This window comes from Papio anubis, chromosome 5 (assembly GCF_008728515.1).
Source record: "Papio anubis isolate 15944 chromosome 5, Panubis1.0, whole genome shotgun sequence".
Classification (NCBI taxonomy): domain Eukaryota; kingdom Metazoa; phylum Chordata; class Mammalia; order Primates; family Cercopithecidae; genus Papio; species Papio anubis.
Window position 1 is genome coordinate 13584114 of NC_044980.1, and position 19844 is coordinate 13603957.

Consider the following 19844-nt stretch of genomic DNA (forward strand, 5'->3'; position numbering starts at 1 on the left):
TACAGGTTTGTGGAATGAGGCTTGAGAAACTAAGTGAAGCCTGAAGTTTATTTCCTTTTATGAACACAGTGTGCTTACATTGGTTTATTTTAACATAAACTATTTCTAAAAATGGAGTCAGTTATTATCTACTAAATGCAATTTGGTAGGGAGATTTCTTTCAAATCATGAGCTTCACAGTGGGGATAAAGGAAGAAAAGGGGGTTCTCAGTGGTGAAAAGATTGGGAAGGACTGATGTACTTATGTCTGTGAAAATCACTGTAAAATTTGAGCTAAGCTGTTACCCGGAAGCTATTTTCCTATTCTTTTACATAACAGCAGATTTTCATTCTTCTCCTCTTTCCCTTGTGGTGAACAGTTGCATTTAAGCATTATCAGCATTAAAAACATATTTGGGATGAAATCTAAGCCAAGCATCTGTTAACCAGTCAGCCACTTTCCAAAACCCTTTCAGCTGCAGGGCGTGGGTATCATTCCATGGGGTGCGAGTCTGCCATCAGAAGACTTGCTGCCTTCTCCAGAGATCTGGCATCCTTTTGTAGGTTTTCAGACAATACTTCTGTTTCACTGAAGGTGAAAAAGTTCTAAACAAGACCTCAGTTGTCAATATTTGATAACATTTTGCAAGTCGGCTAATTGGTTTGTATTTAAAAGGATGTGAAATTTGGGTGTTTCCGCCCTCACCCCTTTTTTTAACTATTGAGATGGTATTCATTAAAACTGTTGGCAAAACGTGTTCTGGAATTAATATGGTAAAAGGTAGAAGTTTACATTGTTTTCTTTTGAATCGTGAAATAAGTTTTTAAGAGAAGTTGATGGGTCCCTAGAGTGAGTCATTAAAATACTGGTGAGGTTTTTTAGGGAAATAGCATTGTATGTCAATATGTTGAAAGAAACAAAAATGCCACTTGGATTCTTTTTTTTATTTATCAGTATTAGAATTAAGGCTTTTAAAATTCTACTGACTTTGTTTTTGGTAAAGACTTGCTAAAACAATTTGAGAGTTTTCTTCGAAGAAGCATGTTTTGCAAACACCTTTTTTTCCCTATGAGCTACAAGTATAGACATTTTGGGGGGCCTGCCTCATATATATTCAAATTTATAGTTATTGTGTCCTGGGGGTATCATAAATCTGCCTGATGATTTCATAATAGAAAATTGAATGATACTGATTTGGGGAAATGAGGTAGAAATTATGGGTTAGGCAGAAGCTTCTGTAATCTTTTAGTAACTGTTTGGTATGATCATACAATTTGTACGTAGTAAAGTGAGCTAGTGAATTAAGCTTTTCGTTATCAGATGCTATGGGAGCAGTCTGAGAAGGGAGTAATAGAGTCAGCTGTTGGTTCCTGCTTAAGACTAAAACATGTGCTTTAAAAATGTTCTTAAAACCTTTTATTTAATTGAAACTTGATTCCTTCTGTAGGCTAAATTTTATATTGTTGTGGATATAGAGGCATTGTCAGCTCTAAAACTCTGATTTTAGGATGCTTCGTATTTTATGTTATTTAAAATAGCACAATTTTCAAGAAGGCAAAACAGTAGCAATTCAAACATGGATTTGTTCACTTTGGGTTCTTGTTTCTTCTGTCTTCCCCCAGACACTCTATAATTGGATTTGCTTCTAGGTTTACATGTTAGGATATACCAGTTAGATTAGCAGTACAGCCTGTCGGTGCCAAAGATGTGGGACAAATTATATTCCATTGCAAGCTTGGAACATTTTTTTTTTTTGGTAGCAGTTCAGTACACTTGAATGCTATGATTTTTGAAATTAAAAGTAAATTATATTATTCCAACGACACTGTAAATATTAATTACACTGATCATAGTCACTAATGGTGTTTGCCATGTGCCAGGCACTGGTCAAAACTCTTGCCTGTATCAACTCTCATCCTTCCTACAGTGCTAGTAGGTGTGCATATTATTTTACAGATGCAGAGACTGAGATACGGAAAAGTTAAGTAACTTATTCAAGGCCGCATACCCGCCAGGTGGCAGAGACGGGCCTGGAATCCAAGCAGGGAGGCCTTGCTTCTGTGCTCTCAGCCTCTGGGCTACTGCTGCTCTACTTTGTGTTTTCCGTTGACTAACAGAAAGCTCTTTTCTGCATTTCTTTACTGTGGCCTCAGATATGAATGTAGGTATTATATGTATATAATAAAGATATGCTAAATCATCTTAACCTACACATCTGAGTGCAGAATAAAGATCATGTATGTAAAACACAAAAGATACCAATCTTATACAAATCAGGGGTCTTGTCAGTTTTTATGATTGAAATATTGTTAAAATTGATAGACTTTTTTCTTTCGGGATCTTCACAAGAAGAAAACAGTGTTTCCTGCCAGGCATAAAGGAGTTTCTGGTTTTGTATCCATACCGTTTCACAAATGACTATCAGGAGGAAAAGATGGTCACATGCTGCCCGCTGCCGCCTTTTGAGGCAAGATCTCACTGTGTCGCCCAGGCTGGAGTACAGTGGCAGGATCATGGGTCATCATAGCCTCCACCTGCTGTGCTCAAGCAGTCCTCCCACCTCAGCCTCCCAAGTAGCTGGGACTACAGGCGTGCCACCATGCCCGCCTAATTTTTTTAAAACGTTTTTTACAGAGATGAGGTCTCACTGTGTTGTTTAGGCTATTTGGGCCTTTTGATCTATTATTTGATTGCTCAAAGTCAGCCAGCCCTTATATTCCCACTCTACTCTGCATTGTTGGAGGATAAACCAGAATGGGAAACACAGGCCCTGCCTTCTCTAAATCCCTCTCTACTCCGGAAGGTAAATTGCAGGTGAGCTTTGGGACGCCTTGCTCTGGCAGAGGGAGCAGACACACGCCATGGTTGGCGGCCCAGCCAGGGAGTCCCTTCTCTCACAGCCACATCTGCAAAGACAGCAGGGCTTGCTTGGAGACTTTATCAGGCCCCACAGCGTGAAGAGCTCAGGAGGAGCTCAGTCTTGTGTTGAAGCCAGCGAAGAATTCCAGGCACTCCCACTCCTGCCATGGCTCTTTCCTGCTGCTTCTATGTCCCCTCTCCAGCTCCTGGGATTTTGGGTGTGTCCATGTCCTGGTCCCTGCCTCTGCTGCTACTCCCCCCTCCCTCTCCATTCGTGTGTATCCTGCCTTTTTTCTCAATGTTTTGCTCACAACTTAGACGTGAAATGCTTTTTAAAAAGTTAAATTGGATTAAAGATTATATTCCTTATTGCAAGTGAAATTCCACCCCTCCCCCCGGTTCAGTTGTTTCTAGCTTAGAGTCCTTGGCTGATCCTTATTATCTACGGTACTTGGTTAAGTTTCCATGTATCTGTTATAATGGTAAGTTTTATTATGAGAGTCTCTTCAAATAATTAGAAAACGATTATTGGAAAGGTATACGTCAAATAGAGGTCATAATGACAAAACATAGTATCTTATAATGAATGTAATATTCTGGATTTTTAAAAAATTATTCCATAGGAGGATATAAGCCAAACTAGTTTTCCCCCAGCATTTGTTTTCCTCATACATTGATAAGGCAAACATATGGGATGGAAATAATTAGGTGTATTAAAAGACCATATTGACTTTCTGTGTTGGCATTTTTTCTTTAATTGTGTACATTTTTCATGAGTTTCTGTCTAGTATGATCCATTTTTGGTATAGGCATGCCAGTAGCCTAAAGCTTTTAATTCATCAAAGAGAGGGTATTTCTAGAAAAATAGCAAAGGCCTCATAGGAGCCTACCACTTGCTGTTCAGCAAACTAGCTAGTACAATAACAGGGCCATATGCAGAGCCATGCCTGGCAGAAGGGCTTCGCTTAGGGAGGAGTGACTCAGGTCCTGCAGCCAGGACCTGCTTGGCTGTACAGCTCAGCCACTGCTGACCGAGGGGAGGCAATTTAGCATTTTACGCTTCAGGTGCATTGCTGAAAATAAGGAAAATAAAACATCCTGGAACATTCTGAGGTCTTTGGGCAGTACACTTTAACATAGGGATTGATCTTTTAGGTTCAGGAAGGTAGCTCTTAATCACTTAAAATTATAATCTGTTTTTCACAAAAATATTTACCAGGTTGTGTTATATTTTGCATTTGAAGTTGCCAGTTTGGGGAATGCACTTCTAAGTTGTAATTTCGTGTTTCGTGCATAGGATTTCTGATTGATGGTTCGGCACTGTCTACTGTAAATGGGGCAAACGCCATGGAGGAGGCTATCTTTGAAGCTACAGAGAATGTAGAAATTAGATGCTTGCTTTTGAGACTATTAAAGATACTGGGTTTTCATAGTAGTATGTAGAATACTTAGAAGTACCTTATGGCCAATTTTTCCAAATTGGTTATTTACATTCTAGAACATGATTTTTCTGTAGAATTGTTATCTGTATGGCTAGGCTCTCAGGCCAGCCCTAGAAATTGTCTTTTCCTATAATTTTGCTGAACTGCAGTACTAAGAATGTCAGAGAAAATAAGCATTAATTATTAAAATAAATTTGAAATTCTGCTGAGCTTATGGGACCATGTTTGACTCCTCACCGCAGCCCACAGTGGCAAGAAGCGGCACCTGGGAACTCCACGTTCCACTCCTTGCCATCAGCCTGGGTTGCAGCAGCTCCTTGGTGTATTCAGGTGGAATCAGTGAGGACTGGGTCAGGCTCATACAGGGAGGTTGCAGTTACTGGAGCAGGGAGCACAGGGTAAATGAGGTTTCGGGTCTGTGAGAGGCATAGGCAGAGGGCGTGCGCTGCAAGGGCAGCTGAGGGAGGTATAGCCCCAGGAAGAGTCTGAGATAGGCCCAGGTGGATGCAGCTCCAAGTTAAGTACTTGAACATCAGGAGCTGTGCATCCACAATTCTCTACAGCAAACACTAAAATATTACTGACAGACTTGGGAAAAGCCAGCCAGTCTTTTGAGGCAATGAAAAGATAGCTTTTGCTGTGATCAGCTTCTCTAATATTGTTCCTGTGTAAGGGTTTCACTGTTCTCAACTTTGAACATCCACTCGCCGTTCTGTGGTATGCCCATTTATCCCTAGTATTTAAATTAGGTTATTGTGAAAGCTCCTTTGCACCTGTTGAAAATGCTGGCACAGTTTCTCCCTTGGTAAACCCTAGAAATCTGAGCTCTCTTTCACTAAAGTTTCTTATTTCAACTGGGACGTTCTTGTTGAATGTGTGTGATAGGATCAGTGTACAGTTTTCAAATGGTTCAGTCTTTTTCTTCAACCACAAAGTTTCTTATTCAGGGGAGTGCTTGCAGTTCTCTTCATTCCCCTCCTCCACTTTTGGATTAAGAAAAGAAAGGCTTATATTATTTTTGAGGCAGCTGCTAACAAAAACCTTGTTTTCTTGAGAGCTGTGCTTGTCATTGCTTAAAGATAGTGTATGTCAGACCAAGCTGGTGACAGTTCCGCGCTACTGAATTGGAGATGCCTCGGCGTGGAGAGTCTTGTCTGCAGATCAGTGGCCTTTGCAATAGACACACTCTTCCTGACCGTTTCTGCTGCCCCGAGTGGACTGATTGTGAGGCTGTCTCCTCCTGTGCACACAGAGGTCCCTGAGAAGAACATGGGGCAAATGGAGGGCAGGTGTAGATATTCTGGCCAGTGCCACAGATCCAGGATAGCTGGTGACCCCTGGTGTGCTGCCATCATTTCCGGCCAGGAATTTGACCTTCCCAAAGCACAGTTTGCCAGGTGATGTCCATTCCAGGTAAATGATACAGGCAATGGAATTAGATGCCTATTTTGGGTGTTGAATATTTTTGATGTCTATTCCATTTAGGACAAGATTGAATCCTCCTAGGTTAGAGTGTACATTCAGCATTGCTTATTATTCTGGAAGTAACTCCCAGTTAATGGTATAAGGGGAAAAACAGTCATTATCCACTCCCTTGATTTACTTAAATCCCTGATAAATTTTACTTCCCCTCTCACCTTAAACCATTTCTTCTATCTGATAAACAGTTACAGTTTCGTTGTGTGCTTTGAAACAATTTAAATCAGAAGGTGAAAGTTCAAAATAAACAATGCCTTTTAAAGATAGAAAATAAAACATAATTATAGGATCAACAGTATTAAAGTTCTGCTACTTCATTTCTCTTAAATTTACTAGCCGTCAAACTAGGGGGAACTCCGGGGTTTAACATCATTCAGGGCTGGAGGTACATGTATTTGTGGAACTTTGTTAATATTTTAAAATACGAAGTCTGTGAATAAAGTCACATAACCTCTTTACTGAAACTTGGAAAGCGCAGCCAGGAATGGGCTTCGCTTTCCCTGTCTCTGCTCTTGGTGACTTCTCAGGCAGATCCTGTGGCTGTCACTTCTCTTTTGGATATTGGAACAGTCAGTGCTGTAGGCATGAAGAGCCCAAGCCAGTCTCAACCAGAATGTCACTCTTTCACCCACTGGAAGACTTCTTCTTCCCAGCTCAGGCCTGGCCCTTTTCTGTGGGCCAGTCTCCGGGAAGAGGCTGTATTTCTTCCGCTTCCCTCTCCAGTCACCCTTCGCCTCCTGTTCCCTGTGGCTCCTCCATCTTGGGGCTAGGGATAAGGAAGAAGGAAAAGGGTAACACTCTTTTGACTCAGCCATTCCCTGCCATTCTCTTGTGCTCTGCTTCTGTCTCTGCACCCGTCTCTGATTATTCAGAGACACCCCCCACACCACCTCCTGGAATGTTCCTCGGCATGGCGGTGCCCACTCCTGGCCACCTTCACCAATCCCCTTCAGAGTGCACCCCGAAGGTGCTCCCCTCTCTGCCCCGCTCGATGAGTCCCTTTGCCTTGCAGGCAGTCCTCCTGGCCTCGCTCCTTGGTGTTCCTATGTCCACATCAGCAGTGTGCGTCCTCCCAAACTACAGGTAGCAGGCTACTGCTGTCTGTCCCACCCCGCCACCCTTCCCCACAGCTCAACCTGCTGAGCAAGGACTGGCACCTGCATTGTGCAGGCCTGGTGGCCTCTCAGTGAGCTTTCTCCACATGCGTCGGTGTTAGCCTGTGTGGTCCCTTCCCTCTACTGCCCTCGGCTGGAGCCTGGGCCAAGTCAAGACATGGAAATGTCCTGTCACTATCACAGCTGGATATTGGATACTGTAATCCATTGTTGTGATGTGTGGATGTAAACTTCAGAATTAGGGGAAGATTAGCCTGAACTATGAAACAGGTTAATATCCATTTCAGTTATTTTCAAATGTAGAAATATACTTTCAAATGAGGGTTTCAGCTTTAAATGAAGTCTTACTAATTCATATATCCTATTATGGTAAGATATAAAAGTATTTTAAGGAATATGTTCTTTTAGATTAACTCAAGACTTGAAGTGATGTTGAAGAAACTCTGGATCATTTGAACCGTGTTTGGGAAAATTTACTGAATTTTATGGTAGATTTCTTATAGGACACATACATATTTGACTGGTATATGTCATATAAGATTTTGCATTATACTGCACTTAAAATAGGGGTTAATTTTGTTTTAGGACGTTATAGTATGTGCTAAGAAGAGCACGCTATTTTGACAGTAAAGTCGATGAGTTGGAATACATGGGCTTAGATATATAAATTAAATATAGAGAGGGAAGCAGAAGAAATACAGACCACTAGGCGGGGCACGGTGGCTCACACCTGTAATCCTAGCACTTTGAGAGGCCGAGGCAGGCAGATCACGAGGTCAGGAGTTCAAGACCAGCCTAGCCAATATGGTGAAACCCCATCTCTACTAAAAATACAGAAATTAGCCATGCATGGTGGCATGTGCCTGTAGTCCCAGCTACTTGGGAGGCTGAGGCAGAAGAATGGCTTGAACCCGGGAGGTGGAGGTTGCAGTGAGCTGAGATTGCGCCACTGCACGCCACCCTGGGCAACAGAGCGAGACTCTGCCAAAAAAAAAAAAAAAAAGAAAAAGAAAGAAAGAAATATAGACCACTGCCCCTTCCTTGCCGCTCGGTTATTGGCTACCATTTTGCCTTGTTTTTAGCTTATGAGTGTGGGAAGTTTCAATGGGTCTTGTACTTCATGGTATATTAGGAAATCATAGAGTTAGGAGTTGGTAATGCACCAAGTTAAACTCATCAAAATTAGATTTTGAAGGAATCATGCTTTAATGTTATTACCTTTCCACTTAAAACATTGCAAATGGAATGTCAAACCGTAGGCATTAGGTAACTGAAATCTTATAGCAAACCCTTTTGTTCAGACAGTTGCTCTTGCGAAGTGTGTTGAATGCATTTTAGTAACATCCACTGCCAATTTGAAGTGACATTGAGTAGATTAGGAAAGTAAAATAAAGTGATTTGATCCCTTCATTACTTGAATGGTTAATTTTATGTTGACTGTGTGGATTAAATACATCCGGGGCCCCAGGCAGTGTCCCTGCACCTGCTGCCGTAGGTGAGGGGGACAAGGCGTGCCTGGAACAGAAGGTAGCTCGGGGCCTGGGAGTCAGTTTCCTGAGGGGAGCCCCTTGCAAGCGCCGTCCACAAAGGAGCCCCCAACTGCTCCCCACCTCTCTTGTTCATCCTCCCTCATTGTCAGGAACTGCTACACTGGGCTCTGCTTTGGAACAGGTCATCAGAGCTGACATCGGTGGACACTATTGGTGTGCCACAGTGGTGCTCAATGCTTTACAGACTTCTCCTGTAATCCTCAGAGCAAGCCCGCAAGTAAGAGATTCTGATCCCCATTTGATGGGCAATGGCTCCAAAGCTCTAAGGAGTGTATTAACTTGGACATGGCACTTCTGGGGTTTGATTCCAAGCCTGGCGGACTTCCTGAGGGTGGTGATCTCTCCCACCAGACTGAGAGCCCTCAAAATAGATTTGCTGGGCTTCTGTCCAGGTGAGGTGCTATGCTCAACACGGGGGGCCAGGGGAGCTAGATGTACATAGTTCCTGCCCGAGGTGCCCATAGGTCGAGAATAGATGGGACGTCTTGGCAGTGCTAACCTTGGCTGGAGACGGGCTGACTTGTCGGTGTTTCAGAAGTAGATGTATGGCTTTTCCTCTGAAGGAAAACCGTGGAAATGTACAAGAGAAATAGAAATGGAGTCTTGTTGGTAAACAGACTTGGAGAGGTTGAGAATGCGTTCTGATTTAGTTGATTTCTGAGTTCCAGAGCCATCCTGAAATTCCGTAGTGCGGGAGGTTGTCGCTAGGAAGCTGATGGCAGCCAGTCAGTGGTTAGGCTTGCCCATTTGCTACTACCCACCACTCCAGGAAATGCCAGTTTACAGAGTGAGTGGGGTGGGGTCGGGAGGGAGGCACCATCGTTGCTTCAGCTTGAAAGAGAGCTGAACTTTCTGGACTTTCGAGGAGGGAATTGCCAGTGGAGAATGGGTTCGTGTGGTTCAGGCTTCATTTGTTCCTTTATGTAAGTTTAATTTGCATGTGTTGAGGTTAAGCAGCTGGTCCGACCCCTTGGCATAAATACCTTGTCGGATGGTGAGATTGAGAGCAGCTATAAAGGGCAGGCATGTTTACTTGCAGGACACATTTTGTGAGCAGGTTTCTTGGTGATAACGTCATTCTGAGCTGATGCTTGCCTTGCTGGTTTAATAGAATTATGTAAAAATGAGCAGAACAGCATTCTGGACCCAGTGACAGCCCTGCATGAGAATTGGTTTAAAAACCTGCATCCTCAAGCTGCCTGACACTCAGAGCAGCTTCATTTTATGGTGGGAGAGAACATGGAGACAAGGTATAAATCACCCACCCTCAGAATGGAAAGCTGGAGTGATCTGGAATGAGAGTGCATGTTCCGCTGATTTTCATACCAAGTTCATAAAAAGACCAGTTTTCCCCCTTTCCACTTTTAGCAATTATCCTGTTAAACAGTATGCTTGAAAAGGCACAGGGAAATGACAAATAGGAATTTGTTAGAGAAGTCCAGGCTGCTTTATTGTCTCATCTTTTGGAGCAAGTTTTTTTTTTTGACACAAGGGAGGAATAAGGGCAGTTTACACCAAAAGAAACTGCAGCCTCTGTAGCGCAGCTCTGTGAGGTGTTTAAACCAGCGAGCAGTTGCTCCTCCCGCAGTTCATCTTTGCACAAAGGAGATGATGTAATCCCTTTAGCTGCTGGCCACGTGGCCAGCATGCCGTCACTGTCTTCACGGATACCTCTGAGCCACCTCTGCGCTGCCAGCACTTGATCGGCTCAGAGTGACTGTGCGTTTGTAATTTAATTGCATTTTCCTGGCATGCCTGCTCCCCCTGGCCAGGGCTGTCCCTCATCTGGGTAGGCCTGTTAATGAGGGCAATGTGTGGCTGGCTTTACAGCTGAATTGCAGTGGTAGCTTTTATGCAGAAAAATGACCAGAGTAGCCTCTTGTACAGCGCTATGGAGCCTCTGTGTATGCCCACAAATTAGCACTGGGGGAGGAGATGCTCTGTTGCCATTAGCAACCACTTGCCTATTTATTAGAGGAGTGAAATGCCCAAAGCTTGGGCTTTTCCCTCCCTTCCCCTGTTTTCTCATGAGTTCTGAGGGCACCCGAGCCTGTACACTCGAGAGGGATGGAGAGGCTGTACTGTGTTCAGCTGTGGGTACATAGAAGCACATCCTTTTCAAGGAAAACTGAATCCTCCTATGGTGCTGTTTTGTGGTTGTGCCTTTCTCTGTGGTCACCATTGCATCCTGTTTGATTTAGGGCAGTTTGATTTAATAGCTGCCATGGATAGTGCCCAGATTTGTTCAGCTGAGTTAAACACTTTACATGCATTTTCTCACTGAATTCTCCAGCAGCCTTTTGAAATACATGACTTAACAGGAGGATGCTGCGGCCAGGAGAGGTGAAATGGTTTGCTTAGGCCCTTCCGTGTCAGAAAAGGGAACACACAGAAGACAGAGGAGGGGTGAGGGGAACCCTTTGAATTTGATCCCCATTATTTTTTTCTTTAAAGAAAACATGAGATTTGGGGTGAGGGGTGTGAGCCCTCAGCCACTGAGGCTTGATGAGGCCAGGACAGCTTTCTGCTCTTGGGCCTGGCTTTCCTGAGGATGGCATTATGGTGATCAGGTGCTACTACGTGTCAGATCTAAGAAATTACAAGGTTTCCTTGGTTTCATAGTTGATTTTAAAAGTGAAACTGTCTTGATTGTATTAGTAGAACCTCTTAGGAACACAATAGAATGGCCCAGGCTTCCAGCCCCATGCCTCTAGGGACCTCTCCCTTAAGCTGTGTCCCTACTGATTTTGATCAGCACACACGGGCAGCATGTAACCTGACAGAGCCTGACTCCTGTATAATTAAAAATCATAGCACCCAAATCCCAGGTTCTTAAATTACCATGGTCTTCGTAGAATTTGGAGATGGAATGAATTGGAGGTGGCAAGGATCACTTGTTGGTGCTGCCACCTTTGCGGTGGGCCTGTGCATCTGTTCCTCCCTCTCCACAGCCACCCGCAGCTTTGGGGCACCAGAGGCTGGGCAGCCTCTTTGTAAAGGCCCCTCTTTCTCCCTCTGGACGGCGTAGGCTCCTCACTGACTGGGTGTAGGGAGAGAAGAGGTAGGGCGTCTTCATTTATTGAGCCTTCACCCTTGCTCACCTCAAAGCTACCCTGGGAGGTCGGAACAGCTGGGGCTTTGAATTCACCTGCAGAGGGAAGGTGTGAGGATGGGGTTGGCTTAATTAATAGATGCAGCAGGTGTCAACAGAAGCCATGGGATCAGGAACAGATTATTTGAGAAAGACTGCATCTGTTTTCTTTCTACAACCTGAGAGGAGGCTGAGGTAGAGGTGACTGGATGTGACTACATTTGACCAACTTTTGAAATGACAGTGGAGCCTTACCAGATGGTTTTGAAAGAGGCAACTTAAAAAAAAAAAAAAGCCCTTCCCAAGCTGTGGTACCTTCTTAACCAGATGCTGTAAAATATGACATTGAAACAATAATCAGTTTGGCTTTGTTTATACTTGTTTACAGAAGAAGGTTACTTTCTTACTGTAAACTCACTCGTGGCAATTTTGTGCCTTGTTCAAGATTTTTGCTTCATTAAAAATTAAGCATCTTTTATGTAAGACTCTTTGCAGACACTTCGGTATGTCAAGGCCTTTGCTTTACATGCCATGTCTGTTAATAGCTGCAGCTGCTTTTCCTTCCTGATAATTCTACATCGATTCCTCTCTCACTGTCTCTCCAGCTGTATCCTCACCGAGCACCTGGCCACCATACTAGACTTCCTGCCTGCAGACTTGCCACCTTCTTGGTGATTTTCAGGGTGGCTGCTCAACCGTATTTGCTGTTAGGTGCCCACTGAGAGGCAGGCCTCGTAACTGGCCTGCCACGGGATGTCAGAGTGGCAGGAATGCCCCAGAGGTTGAACTCACATTCTATAACAGGTCTCACCTGTATCCCCGAGGGACTTCATCTGTGTCCTTTTTCAATGGTACCTGTGCTTTCTGTTGCTGCTTCTCTTAAAAAGAACAAAAGATGGCAGGAGAGCCCAGGAAACGATTAAAACCATCCCTGAGACATCTCCTTTCAAACTGCCCTTTCTAGATCTGAATTACTCCCTTTAAATGGGGTTACTTGTATATAAACCAGGAATACATGTGTTTATTTTTAAACCAGAGGGCATCATCCCTCTGGAGCAGCCTGGCCCCGGGCTTTCTGCAGCTCACTGCCAGGGGAGCAGAGGGACAAGGTTGAGCAGCCTTCTTGCCTTGGCCAGCCTCCCTAGGTGCCATTCATTGGGGGAGAGGTTGAGGGGAGTGGAAGGAGGCAAACCATGGGGGAGCTGTCCCCAGGGCAAACCCAGCAAGGCGGGCTTGTATACTTGGGGCTCCTGGACTTGCAGTACCGCCATGCACACTGCTATCATTTCGCCTCACTGGGGCAGCCTGGCCCCAAAATTACAATTAGCCATTCATTTAACCAGGGAAATAGCTTCTGTATCAGCACAATTTTTAGCCACTGATGCAAGTGACTCTGGTCATATCACTGTTACCCCAGCAGTAGTCAAGACAAACTTTGCTCAAGAAAAGGAAATGCTGATTTCAAGGAGGACAGGAGCTCTGCGCTTGCCATGTGCACCATGGTCTTCTGGGTATGGGAAGAAAATAGAAAAATCTTTTAAGAAATACTTACTTATGGCTTATTTTTAAATGCCTATTTAGGGGTATGTGTTACTACATACATACTATACTAGTACAGTATAGTACCTGTGTAATTTAGGATTGAGGGTACGTAGTGAAATTCTTTAGTGACAGGATTTTATTTATTTATTTATTTTTGAGACATCTCTCACCCTGTCACCCAGGTTGGAGTGCAGTGGCATGATCTCGGTGCACTGCACCCTCTGCCTCCTGGGCTCAAGTGATCTTCCTGCCTCAGCCTCTTGAGTAGCTAGGACCACAGGCGTGTACACCCATGGCCGGCTGATTTTTTTTGTGTGGAGACAGGGTTTCGCCATGTTGCCCAGGCTGGTCTTGAACTCCTGAGCTCAGGTGATCTGCCGGCCTCAGCCTCTCAAAGTGCTGGGATTGGTTACGGGCATGAACCACCGCACCTGGCCAGTGATGGGATTCTTGATCAAAAGTGTTTGAAGAGTGTGCCCTTAAAGTGGTGGTTCTCAAAATGTGGTCCCAGGAACCCCTTGGGCTCCCTAATACCTTTGTAGGGAATCTCTGAGTTAAAACTATTTTCACAACAGGCAAATAAAGTCTTAGCTTGCTATTTCTCACTCTCATTCTCTCCAAAGTGTAGGCTGAAGTCTTCCAGAGGCTGCCTGACATGTGACACCACAACAGATCAAAGACAGAAACATGTGAGAGTTTAGATGAGTTCTCTTAAACCACACATTAAAGGGAGTCTCAAAACTGTGAAACAGTGCTGGCCTTCTTTCTGATTTTTTTTTTTTTTTTTTTTTGGAAAAAGTATTTTATGTTAATATGTAATGAATTTATTATTACTTTGAAGAAATTATTTTAAAAATTTATCTCAGATTTAATTTCTAATATGGTAAATACCCATATGAGATATCTAGATATTAGGTTGACAGAATAGTAAAGTAAGAAATAAATAGAACCCGTGTAAAGCAAAAGTTTATAGAAGGAAAAGGTTACTTTCTTACTGTAAACTCACTTGTAGCAATTTTGTGCCTTGTTCAAGATTTTTGTCTCATTAAAAATTAAGCATCTTTTATGTAAGACTCTTTGCAGACACTTCAGTATGTCAAGGCCTTTGCTTTACATGCCATGTCTGTTGATAGATTCAGTTGCTTTTCCTTCAGTAGTTCCCCGCCCCCCCAAGATGGAGTCTTGCTCTGTCACTCAGGCTGGAGTGCAGTGGCGTGATCTCAGCTCACTGTAACCTCCGCCACCCAGGTTCAAGCAATTCTCCTGCCTCAGCCTCCCAAGCAGCTGGGATTACAGGCGCCCGGCTAATTTTTGTATTTGTAGTAGAGACGGGGTTTCATCATGTTGCCCAGGCTGGTCTCGAACTCCGGGATCCTCAGTAGTGTTTAAGAGGTATAAAGAAGTCTTGGGCCTCAAACCCTCAGGAACTGCTTGCTCCCTGGAGGACCGTGATCGCCTTGTCTGAGTAGTGCATTCTAGTAGTGTGCCGTATGAGGTGTCTGGAAAGGAAGGATGCAGGAAGTGGGGAGTCCTGTGGATGGCCAGGCCATCTTTCTACCGTTGGTCTTGGCTCTGTCCTCCCGCGAGAAAGGCAGGAAGGTTTTTGGTCTCCACCCTCCTCCTCCTGTTTCTTCTCCAACCACACCAGTAGCATAAGTGGGTTATTGTATATTAAACAGGCTTTGGTGGGCTCCTCTCAGACCCTAATACCAATCTGTAGCATTATTTCTATGGGAAAATATAGTTTTAAAATTGAGAAACAGCAGTCTTCTGAGCAAAGTTTTGGAACCCAGACCACTTGGAGGTTGGAGACTGAGTTTATGGGCAGGTCTCCCCAGCAGTTCCTTTTTGGCACTTACTTGTAGGGAATCTTAAATGGGAGGCACTATTAGAGGAATTCAGTTAAGACACAAATAGAAAGGGAAACAATGGGGTATCCTGTTCTTTCAGTCTCACACTTTTAAAGCAAAATATGAAAATCTAGTTTGCTGTTTTATTAGTTCAGAGAGTTTAGACTCCAAAATTGATTTCAGATTAATCTCTTGCCCACTAATATGCCTGTTTTTGTATTCTTCTTCAACTCATTTGGTAAAAGGTAGCAGCAAATGGTTGGATCCTTAAATACATAGACTGGTCTGACGGACAATACAAGCTTTAAAGAGGATGTGGAGTACAATCATTTGGGAAAACAGTTGGATATTAACTCATAAACTTGGGCAAGTGTGTAAACAGTAAGCCAGCTGTTTAACCCTGACATATCTCTAGGCCTAGAGATACATTGGCAGTGAGTTCTGGGGTAGCGGACGGGGCTGTGCATGGCAGCATTATTTATAATAGCAGAAATGAGAGACAAAACAATCGTTCACTTACAAGATTGCCAAAATAAGTTCATGTTGTAGTCATCGAATGGAACACTATGCAACAGTCAAATTGTATTAAATAAAACTCAGCACGCACATCAATGTAGATGAGTCATGCAGACTGGAGGCAAGTCATGGGAGAACGCAAGTACAGTTCCAGCATCCCTTCTCTGAAACGCTGGGCACCAGAAGTGTTTTGGATTTTGGATATTTTTGGATTTTGGAATATTTGCATATACAAAATGAGACATCTCGAGGATGAAACTCAAGACCAAACAGAATTCATTTATGTTTTGTATATACCTTATACATATAGCCTAAAGGTAATTTAATGCAATATTTTAAATAATTTTGTACATAAAGTTTTGATGTGCTTTGATTGAGACCTGTCACGTTACGTCAGGTGTGGAATTTTCCACTTGTGGTAGAGTCATGTCGGTGTTCAAAGACTTTAGGAATTGGGAGCATTTCTGATTTTCTGATTAGAGGTGTTCAACCTGTAGCATGATTGCATTTATATAAAGCTGGAAAACAGGCAACACAGCAGTATATTGTATACTAATAGATTAGGTTTATAAATGGCAAAACTGTAAAGAAAAGTAAGGAATGAATAACATACTAGTCTGTTCTTGTGTTGCTATAAAGAAATATTGGAGACTGGGTAATTTATAAGGAAAAGAGGTTGATTTGGGCTCACTGTTCTGCAGGCTGTGTGGGAAGCACTGTGCCAGGATCTGCTTTTGGTGAGGGCCTCAGGAAGCTTCCACTTGTGGCTGAAGGTGAAGGGGGAGCCAGTGTCTCACATGGTGAAAGAGAAGAGAGAGAAGTGGGAGGTGCCACTCTCCTTTAAACAACCAGGTTTCACGTGAACCGAGTGAGAACTCACAAAGACAGCACTACGACATTCATGAGGGATCCGCCCCCGTGACTCAAACACCTCCCCCACGCCCCACCTCCAGCTTGGGAGGTCAAATTTCTTTTTTTTTTTTTTTTTTTTTTTTTTTAATTTATTTGTTATTATTATACTTTAAGTTGTAGGGTACATGTGCATAACATGCAGGTTTGTTACATATGTATACTTGTGCCATGTTAGTCTGCTGCACCCATCAACTCGTCATTTACATCAGGTATAACTCCCAATGCAATCCCTCCCCCCTCCCCCCTCCCCATGATAGTCCCCGGTGTGTGATGTTCCCCTTCCTGAGTCCAAGTGATCTCGTTGTTCAGTTCCCACCTATGAGTGAGAACATGCGGTGTTTGGTTTTCTGTTCTTGTGGTAGTTTGCTAAGAATGATGGTTTCCAGCTGCATCCATGTCCCTACAAAGGACGCAAACTCATCCTTTTTTATGGCTGCATAGTATTCCATGGTGTATATGTGCCACATTTTCTTAATCCAATCTGTCACTGATGGACATTTGGGTTGATTCCAAGTCTTTGCTATTGTGAATAGTGCTGCAATAAACATACGGGAGGTCAAATTTCAACATGAGATTTGGAGGGAACAAAACATCCAAACTATATCAAATGGTTATGCTGAAAGTCCGCACAGGGGTTATGTCGAGAGCCAGGGAGGTGTGTATGATCAGGGAGGGGCATGGGGAAGGTTTCTTGGGTAGTGTCAGTGTTCTGATTCTTAAACTGGGTAGTGGTTTCAAACATATGTAATAAATACACACACCTTCTTATAGGTCACACCAATTCTCTTCCAACTCTGGGGCCTATTTTGCTGAGACTTTCATTTTAGTAGCTGAAAGAATTAGAAGGTTTGATTAAAAAGCCTTTTTGTTTTCCCATAAAGCGAGTAATTGAATATTGAAAACCATCAGGCCCCTTAGAAGTTATTTGCTATAATGGCAACCGCCCCTTCTCCTCCTGTGTGGAGGTTTTGAAGGTGGTACAGTGTTTCGGTTGCAGAGTTGACTGATGTTATACTGTGAGCTTTCACAAAACCATCTGGCCTGACTTTTGCAAGAATAAAGAAGGAAAACTTAGTGTGGCTTTTCATCACTTTAAACAAATGAGTTCAGCCTGTAGCATAGTGGGCCAGGGGTGTGGCACTAAGGGCAGTGTGCGTACAAAGGCCAGCATCTTTGTCTGTGTGTCCAATCACTGTTCCCTGTGGTGTTTGCCTCTGTGTCAAAGTCGAGTGGGAAGATCCTGTTTATTTTTGATCATCTGTTAAAATGAGAGATGTTTGCTTATTGAAAAGGGAGCCCAAAGGTGGAAGCCGAAGATGGGAGGAGAGTAAGGTCTGTCTGTGCCTCTGGCGACCTCTTGCTGTCCAGTCACGGCTGTCCTGGCGAGAGCACAGGCGCCCTCTTGCCCTCTGGACACTAGACAGGCTTCCACAGGCATCTCCCTCAGATCCAGGGGCCACTAGCAAGGCCGAGGCCCCAGTTGCGAAGTGTTGTGATAGCATTCACTCTCACCTGTCCCACCTCCATCCTTCAAGGGAGACATGGAATTCTTAGCACAAATAACAAGATGGCAGAAAGGGAAGACTCAGGTTATTGAAGCTTTTGTTGCCACCATTTGGGAGAGAGGTAGTAGTCTCTTCCAAAAAAAAAAAAAGAATTTTGCTCACGTGACTTTTTGGCTCATGTGTTTCCATTTCGGGTTGTTTCCTGACTGGCCCTTTTCCACAGCCAGGAGCAAGGCTGAGCAGGACCCTGAGACTGCTCAGGTGCCTGTGGGGTGGGGAAGGGGGACAGACGGGGCATGGGAAAGATCTTCCAGAGTGGCCTGACTTTCCCATTGCCTTATAGTTCCTTAAATTATTTATAGTCCACCTGGGAGAAGTTATGGAGAAATTATTTGTAGTCAGGTTAATTTACCATGATTGTGTGGATTTTTAAAAATATGTCTATTTGTTAGTGGCTTGTAACAATAATTACATGTCTCAGTCTGTTCTTTTAGTTTCAAGTAAAGATGTCTGTCTTTATAGAATACAATAAGTTTAGGTAAATGGGCAAAAATTCCCAAAATTCAGTTATTTAAAGCACTTACCAAACTTGTACAGCTAAGAGTAAGCTTCAGATATTAATACTATAGTACTGTTTCAACTGCTACTGATAGCACTGATTAGTGAGTTCTGTGAGCAATGATTCTTAGACTGTCCATTTCACAGATGAGGAAGCGAAGGTATGGAACGACTAGGTACCTGCCCACAGTCACCCACCTGGGAGGTGGCTATCCCAGGCTCCTAACTAGACACCTAAGTAACTCTTGACACAAAATTTCATTTTGAGTTGTGGCACCATTGTGACTTGCAGCTGATCTGCTTAAAACTTGTAATGCTAGTGAAGTGCAGCTTTGCCTGTCCCCACTGTGAGCGTGCTCCTGAATCCTCTCCACACCTCGTCTCCATGTGTGTAACTCCCTTTTAAGGTGGCTTCTTGTAACCCTATGTCATCTCCTCTGCTGGATCCCAGCTCCTGGGGCAGCAGGCGCCCTGAGGTCTCCCTGCAGGGTACTGGAACGATGCTGTAGGGGCAGAGAGTTGTCTGGTGAGTGAGTGCCACACACCTTATTTAAATGTCCTTACTGCACTGCCGTTTTTATCACTATACTGGGTTTAATTTGGAAAACGATATTCCCTGTGCTTTCTAGTAGATAAGATACTGAGATGTCCTGTCAGGAATGTAGCAATTAGGAGACTGGAAAAAGGAAAACAGATTCCACAGCCTACAAGACGTTCAGCTTTGCAGAGTCTTTTAGAATCTTACCCCACCCAGATTGGGCACTGCAGGGCAGGTGTCTAAAGATATAAAACTGTGGAAGAGCTTGGTCTGCCTCTCGCCTTCTACCTCCCCAGTATTTATTGGGGGCCCCCGGTAGCAAGCAGGAGGAGGCCCTGTGGACCCAGCACCAGCCCAGTTGCCTCTAGCCATCCCAGCCTCCTGCACCGCCGCAGTGGCCCAGGGGGATAATGAGTGAGATGGTCACACAGTTGGAGCTGCTTCTGTGGGAACTTTTTGTGATCACTGGATTAGCTGTGCCCTGTCATTTCAAGACGGCGGAAGCAGATGAGGGCTGCTGCCCTGCTGGGTGGTGGGCTCCAGGGCACTGCTGCACAGCCCTCTGAGCCTGTGCTGGCTTCGAGTTCCTGAACACCAGCCTCCCCTGGGGTAATCCAAGGGAGGAAACGCCACCAGGCCACAAGCCAGCTGGTCATTTCCTCAAGCTCACTTGGGTCTCCAAGCAGTGATTTCCTCCTGAGGCTTCCCCCTGCCGGCTCCTGGAGGGTCCTCACGCCTTCGGTCTTCCTTAGTGTGTGTGTTTGCATCATTCTCTTGACCAGTGAATGTGCTTGAATATGGATACAGATGCCAGGAGAGAGGTGAGTGCATCCCAGCAAATCTGTTTCTATGTCAAAAGTTGTTTTCCCATCAGTATATTTAGATTATTTGGCTTAATAAACACATT

The 19844-nt window shown here is 44.0% G+C and overlaps 1 protein-coding gene and 1 long non-coding RNA gene across 2 annotated transcripts in view; both read left to right on the plus strand.

Moving 5' to 3' along the window:
- The window catches only part of TRIO (trio Rho guanine nucleotide exchange factor), a 367450-nt gene that overhangs the window by 97880 nt on the left and 249726 nt on the right, over positions 1 to 19844 (plus strand). The gene's annotated exons all lie outside the window — the stretch shown is intronic.
- Positions 14328 to 17990, plus strand: LOC116274872. The gene is made up of 2 exons (XR_004183648.1): positions 14328 to 16385; positions 16892 to 17990. It is a non-coding gene; the product is annotated as an uncharacterized LOC116274872 (long non-coding RNA).